This window comes from Eumetopias jubatus, unplaced genomic scaffold (genome assembly GCF_037043125.1).
Source record: "Eumetopias jubatus isolate StellerSeaLion01/CBP00866 unplaced genomic scaffold, mEumJub1_p1.0 scaffold_17, whole genome shotgun sequence".
In the NCBI taxonomy this organism is placed as follows: Eukaryota; Metazoa; Chordata; class Mammalia; order Carnivora; family Otariidae; genus Eumetopias; species Eumetopias jubatus.
The window spans coordinates 13,094,941-13,117,195 of record NW_028274823.1 but is presented as its reverse complement, the minus strand read 5'-3'; the positions used below and the strand labels follow the sequence as shown (position 1 = coordinate 13,117,195).

Sequence of the window (22,255 nt, the reverse complement as noted above, 5' to 3'; positions counted from 1 at the left end):
GACCTGAGCTGAAGACAGACGCTTAACTGACTGAGCCCCACCCCCCCCACCCCCCGCCAAACACCCCTGAACAGTCTGTTGTAACCACACCCACGGACTGCTTTTTCCCCAGAGCTTAATGTGGCACTCCCTGGAAACTTATCCCTTCCCAGAGCATGGACCCACTGCATCAGGGCTATACCCCTTCCTACTGCAGGGAGGGTGGGAGGCTGCCCTTCCAATTCTGAGAGATACAATCCCCCACTAGTTCCTTAGTAAGTGGAGCCACGATTGAGACAGTGGTGACTTCTTTCACCCTACTCCCATGCTCACCACCCTGAGGGACAAGGCCAGTTTCATGAGCATGTCACCATTGCAGCCATATAGTCCTGTGCTCAGAATGACCCTATGCATGGCCCTGCTCTTACCATCTTGAAATTTTTAATAATTTTTTAATTAGGGCCCCAATTTTTCATTTTTCACTGGACCCCACAAATTATATAAACAGTCTTGCCCAGAAGTTATTCCCTGAGGTTTATGGCAAAACAGTGCCTGACCCTCTGCTAGACTGATCACAGACCCCTCCGATCCTGGTCATGCCCTATCAACTGCATTAAGTGGACAGTAAGGAAGGAAAGGGATAAATAGAACAAATACCACCAAGAGGGATGAGAAGCACAGTGCTTTGACCACATGAAACCACAAAGCAGAGGTACAACCACAAAAGTGCTGCTCAGGATCCAAACTCTCTAGGCCAAGCACTGCTCTGTTCTCATACTAATTCATGCAGTCATTCTCCAAAACCCCCACAGTTCACCACCAGTGAACTGTGATGCGCCATTCAAAGGAGGGGCTTACAGTCATGATTTGGATTTGAGTCCCTCACTCCAGTGCTTTATTCCATTTTCTATTACCTTCCTTGAGTATCATCGTACCCCAGTCTTCACAAACTAAAACTTGAGGGAGAGATACAGCAAATTTGTGCATCAGATGATCTACAAGACCATGACCTTGCCATACTCTGACAGGCCATAACTAAGCAAGTTCAAATCCCCTCTGAAAAATCAGAATCTACCTTTTCAATAAAAGCCTAGCAAATGGAGGTCATGTTAGCCTGCTAGCCTAATAAGCTGATTTATATTTATTTGCTCATATGAATCATTTGGTCTAATAAAAAGAATATCTAACAAACTGGATGCTATGATAGGAAGATGGCCTCTCACTTTGAAAATAAATGTCAAGTCTTCACCTCAACATTTATTTTTGGTAAATGCTGAGTCTCTGCCTTGGCATTTAAATAGCAGCAGGAAAACTTAATCAGACCACTGGAGGGTTCCAGGACTGGCTGGAGAGAACAATTGACTTCTGTAGACTAAGAAGAAGTTCAAAGTGTAATGCTGACTACTGTATATTCCCTGGGGCATACCTGGGGGAAGAGGAGGCGGGACTGATTAGCCAGCCATTTGGACTTGTTTGTGCAGTCGAACCAAAAGAACTGACCTTCTTGTATACCTCCTTTTGTAGGAGAAGGAGATCTGGGAGGTCATTGAACTCACTCTTTGTGTGTTCAGAGCCTGGGACTCCAAATGCCACTCGCACGCGCCAAGGCCAAATACACCAGCATAAACTGCAGAGCTGGAAATGGGAATCAGAGACATAAGAATGTATTGTCTGCATGATCCCTTCTGATTTATTCATTTCTGAGGCTTCTTCACACTGTGCCATTAAAAAAAAAAAAACAACAAAACCAAAATGCAGCAACTCCTAATTACTTACCACTCTCCTAATCAACACATTTCTTAGGTTGTTTTAAGCACTGTCTATTCCAATAGGCAGAGGTTGTACTTATGTTGCCAAGTTCAGAAATCAGCGTATGATTAAATCCCTTGCACGCCGTGTCCAGCGGGCAAGACAACCGATTATTGGATACGCCTTGTGCTGCTTCTCTACCTGGACAGTGGAAGCCCGGCAGCCTCCGAGAGCTGCTTTCAGAACAAAAGAAAGAACACGTTCCTCACTCAACTAGGGCAGAAAGCCACCATTTTCATTAAAAACAAAAACAAAGCAAAACCCTCCACGTGACACCCACTGATTCCTGGCCCCAAGAGGGAGGTCACCAAGGACCTGGAAATGTCTGCATGGTTCGTGCCTTCCTGCCCCAGCGCCTCCCCAGACCACAGGCCACCACTTCCCTCCAGGGAGCAGGTGTGGCTTCCTGGACAGGCAGGTGTCACTTGCTAACCTGCAAACGCTAAAGGACTGCCTGACAGATGCACCTTATACAAATATCCCATGAGGTGCTGCCGGGAGCACCCACCCCTTCCCAGGAGCTCGGAGTTGTTTGCTTCCATCTGCTGCTGGACCGAGAGGCCCCACAGGATCATGATAATTTCACTACATTACCACCAAGTGGATGTGGGACAAGGGCCATTTGAAAAATGAATTTTTACTTTCAATGGAGCATTTTTGGAAACTCCAAAGGCATGGGGAGGTGGGGAATCTGGCAAAGAGAACGAAGCTATTTTCTCCCTTCCATTAGCACTGGACTGTCGTGGAGGAGGTACTGTGGTATCAGCGTGGCTCCGTGGAAGTGGCTGCACATTGAGAATTGGATGCTTGTCTGGCCCCATTTTACAGGCTGTTGCATTCTCCACGGCATTCCAGATAGACACAATATGTAAAGTAAATATGTTAACCTAGAAAGAATAAATCCATCAAAGAAAAGAGAACTGTCATTTTCTAAGGGCAACTACGTGCCACCCACTGAGCTTAATATAATTGGTCCTTAATACTTTATAGATGACTCCACTGCTCAGAATATGTCATTGATGAACCTGGACACCTGGCAAGTGGCAATGTCTACACTGGAACCCAGATCTCACCACCCAAGGAACCCAGATCTCACCACCCAAGGGCTCACACAGCCTTTGCTCTTTCACTGTCCTGAGGATGGTGGGGTCTCCTCTGGTGACTCTAGGCCTCATGGCCATGTGACCTGAGAAGTCACCCTGTGCATCACACTTAGAAGGGCCCTGAACTTGGGCCCTTCTGCTATCACCATCTTGAAATTCTTCATAATTTTTGAATAAGGAGCCCCGTGCTAGATTCTGCTAGATCTCTGACAGAAGGCCACTTGAAAAATTATCTAGAGCAGACCTCTTGTGACTCACATGCCTTATCATTAAACCAATCCTGAAATAACTACCCTTGGCTTCCATGTTCATAACATCCAGGATAATTTCTAGTGAGCTTAGGTCATGATGAACCACCTATAAGTCCTTTCTCTGGTTTCTAGGAATAACCTACCTCTAAAGAAAGATTCTGGAATAATTACCCCCTAAACCTCTCTACCATTAGAAATTATGAATAAATGGAACAATAAACATTAAGCACCTAGAATAGGAGCTACCGTATAATAAGAGCTTAATACATTTAATGATTTTATTATTATTAATGTTTTTATTAGAGAATGCATTTAGGTGAAACAAAAAATACCATCAATACAACTAATGGCCACCAAATATCCATTCTTCCTTCTTCCTTTTAAAAATAAAATCACTCCCTGCCCCCTCATACATTCACCCAGCTAGAGATGATACTTACCAGCTTCCCTTGCAGCTAGGCAAGACTGAGTGACTAAGGTCTGGCCAGTGGGATGTGAGCAGTAGTGACTTCCACAATTCCTGGGTCATACCCCTTACAAAGGCAACTACTTGCCCTCCAGCCCCTTCCTAGGGTTTGATATGCAAGCGTGGTTCTGTTGAGCTGACCTGGAATATGTTCATGAACAGCAACACTTCAGGAAATGGTAAAGCCTCAACCAAAACCATGCCGGAACTTCGGGCGGATTCATGGAGCAGAGAAGACTGCTCGCCCTCTACCTATCATCTCTGAACTCCTACACTGGAGAGAGAATGAAGTATCTGGTTTGAGCTACTAACTTCTAGCATTTCTTTGTTATAGGAGCATAGACTACACCCTAACTGATACGTGGCTTAAGCATGTAAGAGGTTTCTTTTTTTTCCTCATACAAGAAGTACAGTAGACTTCTCATGGCATTGGTTCAACACATTCTAGGATGTCAGGATTGAAGTCTGTGTTTCTCATGAGCTTTCCTCTAGGAACTCAAAGTGTCCATTGTAGCTTGAGTTAATCACATCTGCATTTCTGAGGGAAAGGAGGAAGAGGGAAGAGCAGGTGGAAACGAAAGTCTTACTGGAAATCCCCAGGGCTCGATCACTTCCATTTGATTGGCCGGACCATGTCACATGGCCACTCCTAGCTCGGAGCCAAGAAAGGTGAGTTTCTCATTTTCCTGCCTTTCTAGTAGAGGAAGGCGAGGGGAAGGAGGCTGGGATTGGTGTCGAGAAAGCCCTAATTAATAATGTGATTATTTTATAGCAGTTCTCAGAACTTCCTGGGTGGTCTCATGGAAATTCCTGACTTTTCCTAAACATGCTGTACCTTCCATCAGAGGCTTTGGATCTAGCTGGAGATGGCCATTGTCCTAAGCACCCGAAGTAGAAAGCAATAAGCAGAGGGTCCCCCTGAGCCTACTCCTCCCCAGCTTACTCTCCACAAACAACTTTCCTTTGGGGCTCCCTCTGTACTCAGACTTGTTGATGAAGGAGGCTGTGTCCCCTAAAGAAATCAACAGGGAAATGGCTGGTGTTCAGAGTCCATGAGTGTATCAATGTGGTGCCATATCTACAAGGTTCATTCTCAGGACCAGGGGAGCTTTATGAGATCCTGGTGTTCTCACATCACCCAGGACAGAGGCTTAATATGAGCCAGGCATGATGCTCAGCACTGTCGAGGTACTGTTGCAGCTGGTGCCCCCCAAAATCCTGCAAAGTGGACAAAATTATTTTCCAGATTTTTCAGATGAGAAAACTGAGACTCTGAGAGGTTTGGAAGAACAGAGCGATATTTGGAGACATTTTGCTATGAATTGTGCAGCATGTCTCTATTTCTCTTGGAATGATTTTGGTAACAATTCAGATGCATTTTCAATGCTTTGTGATTGTCACATGGATGTGTGTTCTGGACGGGACCCTGTGCAGAGCATGGCCACCTGGCAGTTCTTTACTAGAGGTCACATGGGCTGTCTCATTTCAGGAGTAGGGAGACAGCAATGAGGACACATGAGGCAGACACATGTGGTTGGTGCTAGGGCTGCCTCCGGTCCTGACTTCCATGAGCATGTGGTTTCACGGCCACCTTTGGAGTGGAGCTGGGAGCCCTTTCCTGAGCGAATCCTCACAAGCTGTTCTGTATCCACTCTCTCACTGGTTTCTTCACCAAAGGCCCCACTGCCAACTCAAAAGCATTATCACATGCATATTCAGCTTCACTAAGATACAAATCTGCCTAACAAAATATTTACTCAGCCTTTGACCTTGTGAGTGTAAACATATTATGACAAGGAACTCTAGAACTGAAAACCAGAGCCGCAGAAGGAAGACACATGGCTTTAAGCAAAGCTGCTACACCAACTGAAGCATCTCCAACCAGAAATGGTGGGGTTTCTAGTCATTGGCAGCTCGGGTTGGCCCCCCCACCTTCACTGCCCCGCCTGACGCTCAGTCAGATCAATGCTCGCTGGCTCCAGTCAGATGGGCGATGCTCTCTCAGTGCTGACGCCTTCCTTTGTGCTAGGGCCACCCAAAGAACAGGGTGGCTCTCTCCCACCTGCCCCCCAAAAAGTGAGTACAAAGAAGCAAGCAGAAAGAAATGCAGGAAGTTCCTACCCACCTGGTTCGCTGGACTGTAGGCCTCGCATCCCATCTGAGTGACCCTGGAAGCGATCTAGAGCAAGAAGTGACTGGCCTTTCTAGAACTCGGACTGCTCACACTCCAGAAAATGGGAGTAGTACCATTTCCCTGGATTCAAATGCTCGTTTTGTTTTGTTTTGTTTTTTTCTCTTCCTTATTCCCACATCTTCCTTGTGGTTTACTCTTAAGTAAACATTTGCCTCTCGTGTCTTTTCTGCCTAGCCACCTCCCCATAGACCTGTGGCTACCACATTTGTCCCAGTTCTGCCAGATTGCTGCCAGGGAACTTTACAGTAGGAGAAGGACGCATGCTGGCCCCTTGTCATAGGGTGGACATTTGTCTTTACATCCTGCCTGGCATTCTTTCTTCCAGCAAGGGCTCACTGATCTTCATTAAGGCCCCAGTAATCCCCTGAGGGAATGCATGCGATCTGGATGGCACTGACCCCTTCCCTACTCGAGAAATCTGGTTATCAGAGGGTCACGTCTGCCCTGGACATAGGGTCAGGTACATAACCCAAGTCAGGACAAAAGAATTGGCCAGATTCCAAGATGTCCTTACAAATGTTGAGAAGAGTCAGGTAGGCCACGCCTTACAGATTTCATTTAAATGCAAAGGAAGGAGAAAAGAATCATAGCAAATTTAAATGAGAAATGACATGATTTGATTGAGGCTTTTAAGGGATCAATCTGAGCGCATGTGAAGAATGGACAGGGGCGCCTGTGTGGCACCGTCGGTTGAGTGTCTGACTCTTGGTTTCAGCTCAGGTCTGATCTCAAGGTCATGAGATCAAGCCCCATGTACGGTTCCACACTCAGCACGGAGTCTGCTTGTGTTCCTCTTCTCTCCCTCTCCTTCTGCCCCTCCCCACCGCGCTCTCTCTCTCTCTCAAATAAATAAAATAAATCTCAGAGAAAAAAAGAAGAATGGACAAATCTGAGCGATGGCAATTGGAGCTGGTGAAATGAAGAGACGTGAACAGTTTCAAGGTGTACGTTGTAGTTCAAACAAATAGCCCACTGCTCTCTCCAAGACAGATTCATGTGGGGAAAAAAGCCCTCAAATTACCTTTGCACACTTTTCCCCCGGTGTAGACAGCAGCAGGAGTTGCCTTGGCCTGATCCAGAAAGTAGCTGCAAGTGTGTTGACCCAAATAGCATTCTGACAAAATGATGCCGGTTGTGGCATCTGTCATCATGTGGCGAAAAATACCATTTGCAGTCCTCAGGCCCAAGTTCATTTAGAAGATAGGAGGGACAATGTTGGAGAGAGTGGTTTTAAAGATCCCCCCAATTTTACGTATTACGTTTACCTGAGCACGTAGGGAAGAAAACTGCAAGGACGCACGTCGGGCTGCTTTTCTCCAGCTGGTTATTCTGAAACAATAAAATGTTAAGTAATTCTACTCATGCAATCTAACATGACCCTTAGAGGGAAAAGGAGCATTCTTAACCATTACGGGTTCAATTGTGTCTCCCCAAAATTATGCCTGTGTCCTCACCTGTGATACCTGGGAATGGGCCCTTATTTGGAAATAGGTCTTTGCAGCTGTAATTAAGGTGTAAGTTAAGAGGAGGTCATACTGGAGGAGGGTGGATTTGGCTTTTTTTTTAAGATTTTATTTATCCATTTGAGAGAGATAGCACAAGCAGGGGGAGCCGCAGGCAGAGGGAGGGAGAGAAGCAGACTCCCCGCTGAGTGGGGAGCCCAACGGAGGGCTCGATCCCAGGACCCCAAGACCACGACCTGAGCTGAAAGTCAGACGCTTAACTGACTGAGCCACCCAGGCGACACAGTAGGGTGGATTTTAATCCAATATGACTAGTGTCCTCACAAGGAGGAGACACAAAAGGAGAGCGCAATGTGCCAATGAAGGCATAGACTGGGGTCAAGGCAAGGATTTTCAGCCACCACCAGAAGCAGCTCTGAAAGTGAGCACATCCCTGCCGACGCCTTGCTGCTGGATTTGGGCTTCCAGAACTGTGAGAGAGTAAACCTCTCTTGTCTTATGCTTCCCCATTTGTAGTATTTTGTTACCGCAGCCCCAGCAAACAGCTGCACTGGGGTTTTTAATTTGAAGCAAATTTGGGGGTTTTTGCCAGAAGTCCAAATTTGGGTTTGGGTGTATATGTTTCAGATGTGTGAAAAGCACACCTTTTAATACTTTCATGGGCATATGTAACTTTTATTTCTTAGAAAGATCTTTGGGATTATCTGGGCAGTCATATTTTGAGCCTTTTTAGTCTTTGCTGCATTAAACAAACTAATCATGTTTTTAAAAATTAGAAAGCATGATTACAAGCACATGTATAAACACACACATATATAAACATGAAAACATATATTCAGTTTCAAATTATAGTTTCAAAATAGTATCCTACATCTATTCATTCAAATACTAGTTACTTGTGTGGGAACCCTTTTCTTGCACTTCTCAGGGTCTTTGGCCAAGCAGATACTGGACTATGTATTGAACAATTGAAAATCACTATTAGCAGCATATTGATAGAGACAAATGATTTTTTAAGGGGAAAAGGCCTTTTTCAAAGGAATCCTTAATTAAAGACCAAATCATAAATCAAAGAGCTAGGAGGGAAAGTGAGGCTCATGTCTAGTGATTCCATGCCCCATTCTCTAGGTCATCATGAAGCGATTCTCCCCCATTCTGGTTCTATGTGAGTATTGTGGGTCTCAGATAGATAGATGATAGATAGATTACATGATAGAAACCTTGCAGATACATACATGCACATACGTATATATAAGATATATGAGGATATATAAAAATATATGGAGATTTTATATATATATATATATCTTCCACATGATAGAACAGGGGGAAAAAGCCATATGTGGGGATATGTATTAGTCCCAATTAGTTGGCCAAACATGGCCAATCTCATTTCCAGCTATGAGTAGAGGCTTGGATTTCAGTGTTCTAGAATCTCACCTTCCATGTTCCCCTGGTTTTCCAAAGTGTTTGCAACCACTCAAATATTTCCCTCTTGCTTGATTGGAGGTCCCCTGGCTGAGGCATTCTCCTCTCTGAAGAGCCTGCAGAGAAGATGGGGACTAGGGCCAGGCAAAACCTCAAGTTTCCCTGCTTCCTCCTCCTCCTCCCTGCACCTCCTCCCCTTCTCTCTCTCCCAGTTGCTCAGTGAAGCTCTTGCCCCCATGGGTGTGGTCCAAGGCTGGGCCACAGGAACAGGAAGCAGCCACTCCCGCTTCCTCTGGATGCCAGGGCCCTTGCAGAGACAAGTTCACATGTGTAAGCCCGGCCCTTCATCTTCTGCCTATTTATTAGTTTTAACGGGCACCATATGCAATCCATTGATTTTTGTTTAATGTTTTTCCTTTCCTTCCTGGACCTTCGCAAGCTTTTCCCACCATGGCAGGCAAACAAGCACAGCTGGGAAACACACCCCATCATAAGAATCTGGTTCCTCTGAAGACTTCTCTTTGGATCCACATTTAGATTGGGGAAGAGAGTGCTGGGGGTGGGGGAAGTAGGGGAAGTGGATGTGCCCTGGGCCTGGCTGGAGTGACATCATTCTAACTTATCAAAGGGAGCCGGGGCTGATACATTTATGGGAAACTGCTGTCGCTTCCAACCGAGTACATGCTATCTCCTTTAATTTCATGATTAGTGTCATTTCATCCTTGGAAAGACCAAGCCTCTTCCTGTTCAGTGGCAATAAAGCTAATATAAAATCAGGCATGAGGTTCCTGGAAATATTCACACAATATTTTTGAAAAATTGACATAGTTCAATAGTTGGGCAATAAATTTCCTTCCTAATGAGACATTAAGAGGAAAGTGAACATTTGATGTGATGCCCAAGGAGAATTAGCTATTGAAGATTTATAGGCAATCTGTGCAAATACTGTCATTTTTTCCGATGAGTTTTTCATTTTGGTTTGATAACGTCCAGGTGTCTATATTTGCCTGCGATATTACATGCATAAAACTGGCGTAACAGACATATATTGTCTTTCTTCCTCCCTGAACTGTACCTGTCCCGTGGGCACACTCACAGCAGAGTCACACAGGGCTGTGCGGATGCAGCTGTGTTTACACCGACATACAGGCATGACATTAAATAAAGACAGGCCTCTAGCTACCCACACCAGCAGATGGTATGAAAAAAAAAATCTCTGTTCTACAAGTTTTCCCTTGAGAAAGATGGCCTTCCAAACAAGGCGTGCAGAGCTTCTCTGCTGAGCCTGAGATATTTCCCCATTTGGAATGTTCATAGGCTTGAGGGCGGGTGTGGCCTGTAGGAACATCTTGGGTCTCTCAGCAATAAGGGGCCTGGCATTCATTTTCTACTAATATTCAGATAAAATCCTCCTTGTGTGGGATCTTTCTGGAAGCCTGGCTGTAGCAGGCCTTCTGTGATATCTTAGGAGAAGCTATAGTGACCCTCTTCTGTGTCCTTTGCCACCATTATGAGCATTTGAGTGGCTTTGTGTGTTGAAGTCTTTGTGCAGTCCTGTTATCCTACCAGAAATATCAAATGGAAGACCTTGGGAGTAAACGTCAAAGGTCTTGCTAATGATCAGTCATGTACGCAGTGCCCAGGAGGAGCAAAACCATCCATTCTTTAAGTTCAAGTCACCTGTTGCTATCCATATGGAGCCTAGGTGGGGCGGGAGGATTGGGAAGGGAAGGATACATGTGGTCTTTCTCCCCTGTTAGCTGCTCTCCCTCTCCTTCCAAAGCACAATGGGCCTTTTCTTCTCACATTAGGGGCACCCACAGTCACCCTTCTTCTGGTCTGCTGGGGGCCTCCCCAAAAAAAAGGAAACATGAAAAGGGACAAGCATACTATGTACACAGAAGACTCAGGTCTCCTACCAGATCATCTCTTCAAGCTCCCTGTGTGTTATCAAACTCTAGGAAGTGTCTCTGGCAAAGATTAAGTGATAGAAACTATGTAACACATGTAAGGTATTCTCCAGTCTTCAAAGCTCTAAAACACGGTGGAGAGGGAGGATGCCTATGGTAGTGATGATGATGGTGTTGATGATGATGGTGATGGTGGTTGTGGTGGTGAGGATGATGGTGGTGATGATGGTCATGGTGATGATGATGGTGGTGGTGGTGGTGATGGTGGTGGTGGTGGTGATGGTGGTGGTGGTGATGGTGGTGGTGGTGATGATGGTGGTGGTGGTGATGCTGCTGCTGATGGTGATGATGATGGTGATGGTGGTGATGATGACGGTGGTGGTGATGATGGTGGTGGTGATGATGATGGTGGTGATGGTGGTTGTGGTGGTGGTGATGGTGGTGGTGGTGATGATGGTGGTGGTGGTGGTGATGGTGGTGGTGGTGATGATGCTGCTGATGGTGATGATGATGGTGATGGTGGTGATGATGATGGTGGTGGTGATGATGGTGGTGGTGATGATGATGGTGGTGATGATGGTGGTGATGGTGGTTGTGGTGGTGATGATGGTGGTGGTGGTGGTGATGGTGGTGGTGATGATGATGGTGGTGTTGATGATGATGATGGTGGTAGTGATGATAATGGTGGTGGCGATGATGGTGGTGGTGATGATGATGGTGATGATGATGGTGGTGGTGATGGTGGCCCTGACTTCAATATATTATCATTTCTTAACTTCGGGTTCCATATTCCTCTGATAAAGTACCCTATTGCTTAACAGAAAAATTTCTTCCATTGCCTGGTGTTGAACCTCCTTCTCTATGTTCCCTGGAGCCTCTCTGAGACACAAGGGGAACCCTGAGATTCTCCTGGAAACCTGAATCAGCCAGCATCCTGACGTCCCCAAATAAGCAGAATACATGGAAAGATAACCCCTCCTAGCTTTCTTCATTCTTACTTGCTCCTCTCCCTGAAGGCTGAATGGGCACCCTGAGAAGGGCAGGGCTGAGACGGAGACTAGGGCAATGCGGCCTGAGGAAGCCTGTCTGTTTTCCCTCCATCAATCCAGACTCAACCACAAACCTGTTGGACAGCTCTGGTAGAAAACTTGGTGCCATCTACTGGCCATCCCAAGTATGGCATCCTGGAGGTTCCGAGGTCCTGAGAGAGGGGTGGCTGGAGGCACACACCCTCAAGGGATCACCCACTCTGCGCAAGGTTCTGTGTGGACTCTGAGGGTGGACGGTGGACAGACAAGCTCTCTGCTTCACAGGCTGCCTCAAAAATCAGGGCACATACCGACTGGGGTCTCCTGGGGGAAAAATGTTGGAAATGGGGCTGCTCAAGAACACTTGAGAAGGCCTTGAATGACAGGCCAACAGTTTAGGGCATCAGCCTGCCTATGCACCCAAGTGTGCTCAGTGGAGGGCTAGGGGTATGCAAAACCCCAAGAGAAACATGGTACATTTTCTGGAGAATTTATTCCAGTCAAAGACTTGGAAGGAAAAATTGTAACAGTTTTGAAGATATTTTAAATTAAAACAAACGCATATGTATCATCCAGTAGAATGCAAAATTTGTACAATTTTTAAAGGCAACCAGCTATCCTCAGACGTTTTCCACTTGCCACAGCCGTCTGCTGCCCCCTGGAGGTCAGGGTTTCTAAGCGGCAGAGGTTGAGATGCAACGGCACAGCAAGCCTTGGGAGAGATGGGGGTGGTGGGTGGATTCAGATAAGAAAGGACCGCTTCCGGCCTGGGTAGGGGCCAGGGAAGAAGAGGAAGTGATTTTCAGCACTGTGTCAGCCGTGCCATGACAGCACTGACGTCCTAGGCTTCCTGCGCCGGTATGCGGCTGTCAGAGGCTGGAAGTTGCCCGCAGTTGGACGTTCAAGGTGAAAGACACCTGCCAGCCGGAGAGAGGCCAGCCCCCATGTCACCACTCCCCAGCACCGTCACACAAGAGCATGGGCAAGCACAGCAGGCTTTGCTGGCATCAGGGGTGATTGCAAACAGATGCCCCCTCCGGGAAATAGTGGCAAACGCCTGCACTTTCATCCACCACTCTCCAGTCGCTCCTGGTTTCCCGCTCGCAGTATGACCCGGCCAGAGAAAGGCCCCCCACCCCATTTCTGCACAAAGGAAGAAAGAAGGGATTTTGTGATGCTCCATCCCTCATGTCAGTCGAAAGAGCTTAGGTCAGAAGGGGGATGATTGGTTGGAATTTGACTTCTTTTATTCCCCAAACATTCATGAGTTGAGGTTGTCTCTCCACTGAGAATACACGCTCTGGAATGCCTTGACTGTGGTCACTGGATTCCCGTACACTGGGTCTGTTCGCCTCGTCTCTTTAGAAAATATGCATATTTTCCCCCGTGAGACTTTCTTCCTCATCCCCCACCCCCACTTGTCAACCACGAGCAGGGCATCGTTAAACTAATTATCATTTTCTCAGGATGACCTGGCCAGCAGCTGTCTTAGCTATCTGTGCTAAGCATGCCCTTGGCTTTGAGCGGATGCAAAGTCCACTGGGTGTTTTTTAGATGTAGTGAGAACTGTATGCAGCATTCCTCCAGTGAAGAGGTTTAGCCTTGCCAGGCATTTGTTTTGCTCACTGAATGATGTCAGAGATGCAGTGAGGCTGGAGGCGGGAGGCAAGTCACGGGGGGAATTCAAGAGTTTGTGGAGGGAAAAAGAGAAGTCTGAGTGAAAGGGTGGAAACTTTGTAGAGAATTTTAAAGAAGGCTGCCTGTGTGCTGAGCAATAGTCCCTGCTCCCATGCCTCTGAAACCTGCAGTGAAATCTACATCATTTGTGAATGGCTTGGGAGCTGGATGTGCATTGTGCTGGGGATGTGACCACATACGGAGGCTGTGACCCATCTGTGAGTGGGCAGGGGTGAGGGCAGAAGCTGGAAGGAAGCCTTGCTCTTCTCCCCTTGATATATACATGCCGGTGATTTCATTCTCAAGTAACAGTCTTCCATTTGCAATGTAAGAACACCCACATGGTCATGAAGCCCTTAAACACGTTACCATGGAGTGTCACTTTCTAATGTGAAAGCCCGGGTTCAATTCTCAGTGCTTCCCTTACCCTCTGCGAGACCCAGACAAGTCCTGGAAACTCTTTAGGACTCAGAATCTGCCTTCATAAAATTGGGCTTATAATAGTACCCATCTGAGAGGATTGTGGTGCAATTTAAATGAGGTAATACATTGAAAGCAGAAGAATCCAAGATCCTTATTGTTTCTTTGCTCTGAGACATGCCTTCCCTTCCCTTCCCAAACCTCCCACACACACAACTCCCAACACACACATACCACAGGCAGGCTTTACTTTTTCATCAACCTTGGATTTTTTTTTTAATTACAAAGGTAATACATGAATATGTACTGCTTGTAAAAAAATAAATAAGCTCAATAAATGAGACTGTAGTCTCCTTTGACCACCATCCATCCTATGTGGCCTACTGCATTTCCCAGCATGCCTGGCAGTTAGGCCGGCTCATGTGACTAGTTCTGGCCAAAGGACTGTAAGCAGAAGTAAGCCACGCTGTCTTCCTCGAGCTCAGCCACTATGGAGACCGTATGTTTTGAGTGGCATGGCTACAGGCTGGAGGAGGGTGCCCTGGCACTGGATCATCTCACCAAGTGATTCTCAAACTTGAACATGCATGAGGATCACCTGGAGGGCTTGTTAAAACATAGATTGCTAGGCTCCACCCTCAGAGTTCCTGATTCATAGGTCTAGGGTAGAGCCCGGGCATTTGTATTCCTAACAAGTGGTCAGGTGATGCTGAGGCTGCTGGTCCGGAGACCACACTTTGAGAACCACTGGTCTGACCTATGCTGTTCTAACTGATACATGCCCTCAGTCCCAACTGATTTCCCACGAACAGCAGAGTTGAAAACTGTTATTAATTTGTGTCTCCTCCCCATCCCTATTTTATGCACTAACACACGTGTAGGTCTATATAAAAAAATGTAACGTTTCTCTTAATTTCACATATGTGGTATCATGTTAAATATATTGTTTTGCATCTCAGCTCTTTTATTCAACAATATGGCTTGGGACTTATCCACATTAACTCATACAGAGCTAGCTCATTCTTTTTAGCTGCTGCATGGCATTGCATGGTGTAGGTATACCATGCTTTCTTTTCCTGTTCCAGTAAGTGGATATTTAGGTTGTCGCCAACTTCTTCCGATTCAAACAACAACGCAATGAACTTCATACATATTTCCTTGCACATATACTATTATTTTTATCAAAAGGCATGTACGTTTAAAATTGCAATAGCTGCTCTTGACCATTCTTATTTTCTAGGCCAGAGCTAGAACTCAGGATGATGAAAGAAAGAAATCTTTCTAAAGTAAACTCTGCCTCCTTACCCTCTCGGGGACCCTTATATATACTGTGACATTTCTCAAAGTGTGTTTCATGGGGGCGGGGGTGGGGAAGGAAGAGTCTTGTGCTCAAGAATGAGCAATTCAAAGTTAAACAATGTAAAACAGCTTTAGGTACTGCAGGACTTCTCAGAGCTTTTAATACATAAAAGTGCACCTGCAACACTTCTCAAATGTACTTGCCGTGGATGCCATTCTTCACTGGGGAACTCTGAGACTAGGGTTAGTCAGCATCCTCTTGAAGAAATGATGTTATAGTAAAAGAGCTTGAGCTTGGGATGCAAATTTCGGCATGAGCCTTAACTCTGCTGCTTATTAGCTGTATGACCTTGGACATGTTACCTAGCTTCCCTAAACCTCAGTTTATTCATCTATAATGAGGAGGAATAAATCCTACGGAATTGCTGTGATTAAATGAGATAATAATAAATGTGAAAAGGCTTGGCATGTAATAAATATCACTAAATCCTTCCTCTATAACCTAAAGCTAGACACAGGCTAAAAGGCTGGTGTCAACTTTTTCAGCTAGAAGGGTATAAATGATTTCCTATCAGAACCCGACCGCCCCAGTGTCTAGAACATTTTGTCTCCGGTGTGTGCTCCCCCCCATGAAGACAATATATTATGGAGGTTATTTATTTAGGCTCTGTAATCAAATTAGGTACAAACCCCAGCAGACAGACTCTGTGACATTGCACAAGTTACTTAACCTCTCTGGGCTCAGTTCCCTCGTCTTTAGAAGGAGACGCTAATGGCACCTACATCACAGGATTGCTGAGGCTGAAATGAGACAATCCATATAAAGCTCTATAATTAGCACAGTGCCCGGCACACAGTTAAGTGTTAGCTGGTAGGATTCTGGTCCTGTCCAGTCCAGCTACTTAACATGTCTGGCTCCTGATTGCCATCTCCCTGTCCCATCTCACCCTTTGGTGTCTGAGTCTTTCCTGCATCTGGACTCTCCACAACCATCTCCCAGTATGCCCTTAGCCCACCCCACTCCTCTGCTCCTAGCTTCCCACCCCGCAGGTCCTGGTCCAACAGGACACATCTTCCCTGGAAGCCCCAATGCAGGGCAACAGACAGAGCCCACACAGCAGGCTAAGGTCCTCCTGGGTGCTTTGCCTAGGACATCACAGTGCCTTGACCTGCAAAGCTGGATCACAGGGATGACATGGCAGCAAAATGATCCCACTCAGCTCGTTCAAGGTCTGGACCTGCCACCTGACTCATGTACCATGAAAGACCGCCTGATGAAAACCGTGATCTACTAAGGAGGGAATTAGGCATCTGAACAAGTGGCTTTCAGTACAATCGTGTTCAAAGCTTTCCCCCTTGTGGTGTTCATCCTCAATGGAAAGTCCTTGAGCCCTCCCAGGTTCTGCAGCTGGAACGTATATCTACTCATCTGAGTGTGGGTGGGTGGTGGCAGGCAGGGGCTGGGAATCTTCACTGAAATCTAAATTTCCTTTTCATTTGGCATAAGAAAGGCATGCAGAAAGAGAACTGGGTGTCAGGCTCCATCTTCCTTGGTCCCTTCCCTTTCACACTCCTGGGAGAGTCGAGGACTTGCTGCTGACAACATCAGGGGCCAAGGTGAGGCACCCGTGCCAGTTCCAGGTGGGCGAGATGATGCAGACATCCCTGCAGTCCCAGACACATGGCAGGGACTCACCATACTGTTTATTAATTCAGCGATAGATTTGTGCTCACAGGAGATGCTCACAGAAGACCATCCACGAGCCACTTCACTCTGTTTAGCATTTACCAAGTGCCCAATATGAGCCAAATGCCAGACCAAGCCCAAAGTAACAAGATGCAGTCCTCGCACTGCAGGGACCAGTGGTTAAGAGGGAGGACAGCAGGGAGGACTCAGATGATAGGAACACCACAGCTACAGTATGAGCCGTGGGACAACACGCTGGCTGCCCTCTTTGAGCCATTTGTAACTTTGATGCTTCATGGTCCCTTTCCAAACATTTGCCCAGGAAGGGCTACAGTACCAGTTGTTGATGTTCGGCATATAGGAGTACCCCACAGCGTGATTGCCAATTTCACGTGTCATGTGCAGTGACCTACTCGGGACAGGTAGTAACAACAAGACTCCTATCCCACCACATGTGAGCACCTGCTAAAATCCAGCATGAGAAACACTCAGGAAGTGCCTAGGACAGGGCCAAGTGTTTGCAGAGGAGCTCAGGAACAGGCAATGTCTGTAAATTTGCTCCACAGTCCTCAGATGACAAAAAGAAAAGGGCCATGTTGCTTTCTTTAGGGAAAAAAAATTTTAATTAAATTAGATCTGGCTCTCAGCCCCCTCATGTCTACATGACTAGAAATTCCATCTCAATCATGTTTTGAAAGCAGAGGTTTAGGAGGGTCATATGACAACCTGGGAGTTACGTGGTGCCCAAAAAAAGGTGGGCAAGGGCCATCTTTAGTGTACAGGGGTTGCCCTATTACCATTGTTCCTTCTTTTTTTTTTTTTTTGAAGATTTTATTTATTTATTTGTGAGAGTGAGAGAGAGGAAGCACGAGCAGGGGGTAGGGAGAGGGAGAAGCAGACTCCCCACTGAGCAGGGAGCTTGACCCAAGACTCAATCCCAGGATCCTGGGATCATGACCTGAGCAAAGGCAGACACTTAACCAACTGAGCCATCCAGGCGCCCCACCATTGTTCTTTCTGTTAAGCGATGCTCCCATGGGGCTGGTCTTCAGCCCCACTGCCTGGGTAAGCAGAGGTTCTCCACAGCACCCACTACACTGAGTGAGGGGTCAGCTAGAGACTCCCTCTCCCTCAGCACCCCAGACCTTGAGTTTAGTAATCTCTCTAGAACAGTCCACAGCCATCCCCCCATCTGGCTGTAGCAAGTCAGTAGGACCCAGGTCCACGTTTGTGGACCATACCCCCCCACACACATATACAAATCCATTCCCTTCCAAGTCCTGGGGGACCCCAAGGGCATCTTCTGGCCTGAGCCACTTCTGCAACCTCCCTCAGCTTCTCCAAGGACCTACATCCCCAAACAAAGCCAAGATGGGTTGGGGATTTACCTTCCATGTGCCTGGCAGGTGCCATTTTGACTCTGAAACACCAAAGCAGTTAAGTCAGGAGAGCCCTGCACGGGAATGGTTCAGTGCCTGCTCAGGACAGAAGGAGGAAAACACCACTCATTCTTATGAGTCACAAGGATAGCATTTGAATGAGTGTCTTCATAAACCTCCTGTCCTGCAGTTACCCATAGGGTAATGCATTGTTCGTGTATGTTTTATGCAGACCATACACAGGGACTTAATTCCTGTTGCTCCAGTCCTGATTTTGTACTGCAATTAACAAAGTTCTCAAAGGCTCTCAAAGACCCAGTTTGTCCCCAATTTCCATGATGGTGTAGGGCTGCAGAAAGGACAATGGCCTTAGAAGAGTGTTATTTGGGGGCACCTGGGTGGCTCAGTCAGTTGAGCAACTTGATTTCAGCTCAGGTCATGATCTCAGGGTCATGAGGTCGAGCCCCGCATCAAGCTCCACGCTCAGCAGGGAGTCTGCTTGAGATTCTTTCCCTCTACCCCTCCCCCCAAGTTCACTTGCTTGCTCGCTCGCTCTCTCTCAAATAAATAAAATAAATCTTTAAAAAAAATAGAAGTGTTATTTGGAGCATGAAGGGAACATAGATGATGTCTGGATTTTCCTCTATTTTATTTGTAAATTTTTATTTACCTTTCTCCCCCTGCCTAAAAACAAAATATTTGCGTATTATAAAATGTTCAAAATATTACAGAAATATTTTTTCTAAGAAGCAAAAATCCTCTATAATCTCACCTGTCACAGTTAAATATCAATAATGGCTTGGCGCATATTCCTCCAGATACTTTTTCTCAATATTTAAAAAAAAATAACATCATAGTGTATATGAAGTCTTTTTTTTCAAGCAACAGAGCTTGGGCCTGCCAAAACACAGAGATCTACCTGCCTCAGTCTCTCTAAGAGCTGCATGGTACTTTATTGCATACACCAGAATTTAGGTAACCTGTCCTCTAGGGGCTGACATTTTATCGACCCACATTACAAGTGAATCCTGGAGGAGTTAAGTGGTTTTGTGCGGGGTCACACGGATATTTAGAGGTAGACCCCAGACTCAAGCCTCCTCTTGCCTCAGGCCAGAGGCTGCCCCCTAAGTTTCTATTTTTTATTTATTTCAGTTCCCAAGGGCAGGAGCAGGGTGTGTACTAGAGAAGGACTTGTGGGTCAGCTTTTGTCCCAATGATGCCAGAGAAGAATTGAGGACAACTGGCCGTCACAGCTAACAGAATGTCAGCCAGGTCCTTTCATTAAAGAATGAGTTAGACTCATGCCATCCTATTGAATTAGTAAGAACATAGAGACAAAGAACATAAAAGAATCTGGGTGGGGGGGACCAGTGTCTGGTCCTTAAATCAATTTTTGATAATGAGTGTCATATATTTAAATGTTCACACATAATCATCACATTAGCATTAACTATACCATCAAAGACAATCTGATTACATAATATGCTTCTTCATGTATCACCGCCATGAACTTGTTAATACATGTAATTATAAATGGAGAAGTAGATTGGGGGTATATCCAATAGAAGCCTCTGGAAGTCTGAGTGTGATTTCCTGCTGTTTCCCATCAACTCGAATGAAACAAAGCTAATGATTGTCCTGGCACCATGATGCCAGGACGCACTGCCTGGCCGTGCCTCCCAGGCCTCACAGCAGACCTGCTCTCGCTGCTTTTCAGGGTGTTTGTGGTCTCTGTGTGTGTGTCTCTGGTGGCCACAGGCTCATGCTTAACTTCCCAGCTTCAGTGGGAGAGGGGTAGGAGAGGGGTATTGGGAAATTGCCGGGGTGGTGCCCGGATCAAAGAGGACTAAACCAGCAAGAATAGAAAAAGCAGAAGTCAGTCTGGTACTGGAACCTCAAGAGCTGGAAGCAGCTCAAGCGCTGCCCCACTGTGTACATGCTGAGCACACTGGGGCTCCAACACCCACTAGGGCTCCCTTTGGCCAGGGCTCCTTCACCCTGCCAGGGCTTCCACACCCTATGCTGGCCCACTAGCTTCATCCGACCTTGCTCAGATTCCTCGTGCTCACACTCCTCTATGCCACATGGGCTCCCATACTCTGTGACATGCTCTGATGCCACTCACTAGGCCACCACCACATGGGTACCAAGGTCCTCTTCACTGTACTCATGCCCCACACGTGCTCCAGCTACTGCATGTCCGCAACCACCCTCTGCAGAGGCCTCCCTTGCCTGGCCCCGCCTAAGAGCTTCTGGACCAAATTGTTTGGGATATATACAAATTGTTTGTATCAGACTGGATGCTGAAGGCATCTATCTTCATAGATACCAGCTTTCAGATCCAGCAGATGCTTTCGAGGGAGACCCAATGCATAAAAATGAAGAAATCTCTGACATTCAGTCTTGAACACAACCACATGCCTATGGTGAGAGCAGTGTTGCACTATGGGAAGTGTTCGGGCTCTGGGTTTAAATCCCCTTCTATCATCTACAACCTGAGCCTCATTGAGCAAGCCCCTTGATATCTCTGGGTCTCCGTTTCTTCATCAGGCTTGCTTGACAATACGTATGTTAACCCTCTGGTACAAGGGAGACACCAATAAACGGCAGCAATAATTATTATTACTGGCTAATAGTGGGTACACACGCTGCTCCATTTTATTTCTTTTTCTCTCCATGTCTCTTTCAGTTAAAAAAATGTAAACAAAATTGTCTAGAATATTTTCTGTATTTGTCGAGTTGTCCTTTAAAGATCCATCCAAAATGTTACCTTATTTTAGCAAAAGCTCAAATGATGAAAATTCCAACTATCGGTTTTTAAGACTGCTTTCAGTTGATGTGGAGTTTCCACTGAGCCCTTGCATCAAAAGTTCTCTCTCCTTGCCCCTGTAACTAGGGGCAGTCTAAGGCCCCCCAGACTGTCCACAACCTAGGTGTAATGCATCAGTGAGCCATTCATGTTTCAGATCCAGCCCAGAGAAGACCCATCAGCAGCTTGTTGGCTGAGTATCCTTTGGTGGAACTGCAGCACCTCCCTCTGTCCTTTCAAATGAGAAACTGAAATCCAGTAATGCAGGTCTTTATATTCATTTTGATCATGAGAAAAAACAAGGCAACTCCTCAAAGAGACCTTCTCAATCAAGCCATCATTGGGATGTGAACCTTGTGTCTTCCCTTGAAATGGCGTTCAAGGTCGCTGTTTGATCTTTGACCTTGATGTGACTATCACTCCAAGACTGGGAGAGCACCAGTTTGGTAGCCACACACATAAGAGCTCAGTTTTGCGTACTGCTCCCATGATATGAGGAATGGGAGGACAGAACTGAGCATCATGGGGAAGGAGAGCAAGTCTTCAATATCACCCCAAATTTTGCTTCTCCCACCACTTCTTAGCTCAGCTCATTGGGTAGATCAGCTGTCTGAGTTTCCTACATGGGCCCTGCAGAGCTTCTGGTGCATCTACCCAGGCTGGTGGGGAGACAGAGTCCCCTATCAGCAGAAGGACTAACCCAATACATGCTACTTTGACCGGAACTAGAACTCTAGTTAGAATGATTTTTAATAGCGGAAGGTAAAGACATCCACAAGACTCTTTCTTCAGGGGCACCTGGGTGGCTCAGTTGGTTAAGTGTCTGCCTTCGGCTCAGGTCATGATCCCAGGGTCCTGGGATGGAGCCCCGCATTGGGCTCCCTGAGCAGTGGGGAGCCTGCTTCTCCCTCTCCCTCTGCCTGCCACTCCCCCTGCTTGTGCTCTCTCTGTCAAATGAATAAATAAAATCTTAAAAATTTTTAAGATTAAAAAAATATTTATTCAAATGAAATCCTTTGTGTAAGCCTAATACATAAAACAGGTGATAGAAAAGCTAGTCCGGTATTGGACCGGTCAGGAGAAAGTATCCAGATTCAGACACACAGAGAAAATGAGAAATAAAGCTAGTCATATTCTTTGGCACTCCTGAAGTTTGAAAACCACCAAGAAGAGGATGGGGTGTGGGTTTTGGATTCTGAGAGACCTCAGTTTGAATACTGAACCTACTTATTGACTAGTTATGTGTCTGAAGGTAAGTGATTTCACTGCTTTCAAGCAAGGCTCCTAGTCTGTAAAATGGAAACAATAATACCGATCTTACTTTTTCTGAGAAGCTGTGATAAGGATTATCAC

At 46.2% G+C, this 22,255-nt stretch overlaps 1 long non-coding RNA gene across 1 annotated transcript; it reads right to left on the bottom strand.

The window, feature by feature from the left end:
- Window positions 1–3,666: 3,666 nt before the first annotated feature.
- Window positions 3,667–8,803, bottom strand: LOC148162139 (uncharacterized). The gene is made up of 3 exons (XR_015767123.1): window positions 8,706–8,803; window positions 7,068–7,131; window positions 3,667–3,749 (listed from the first exon to the last, which is right to left on the bottom strand). It is a non-coding gene; the product is annotated as an uncharacterized LOC148162139 (long non-coding RNA).
- Between the last annotated feature and the right edge of the window lie 13,452 nt (window positions 8,804–22,255).